This window comes from Protobothrops mucrosquamatus, unplaced genomic scaffold, assembly GCF_001527695.2.
Source record: "Protobothrops mucrosquamatus isolate PMUCROS unplaced genomic scaffold, P.Mucros_1.0 scaffold150, whole genome shotgun sequence".
Lineage (NCBI taxonomy): Eukaryota > Metazoa > Chordata > Lepidosauria > Squamata > Viperidae > Protobothrops > Protobothrops mucrosquamatus.
The window spans coordinates 1333957-1334312 of NW_015386515.1; positions in this window are offsets into that span (position 1 = coordinate 1333957).

The following is a 356-nucleotide window of genomic DNA, read 5'->3' on the forward strand; positions in this document are numbered from 1 at the left end:
GAATTCTTCCCAAGAACCTAAGATATAATAATATGTCATTATAGTATATTTGCAGTTCCAAGCAGTGTCTTTTGTAATTGACAGGTGAAAATTTTGTCAATATGCAAGTCTTCTTTTTTTTTTCTTTTCCCCAAGAAATTTTATTATTTTCCATCATAAAAAAAACAATCAAAAGCATAATAAACACAATAACAAGTAAAAAACCCCCACCCCCCCGGACTTCCCAAACCTAATCCCAGGATAATATTCATATATAAGTAAACAAATACTAATATCCCTAACTCCACAAAGTATCTTAATCTATAAAAAAGATAGAAAGAATAAACAAAATAGAAAAAAATCTAAAAACCTAGGTC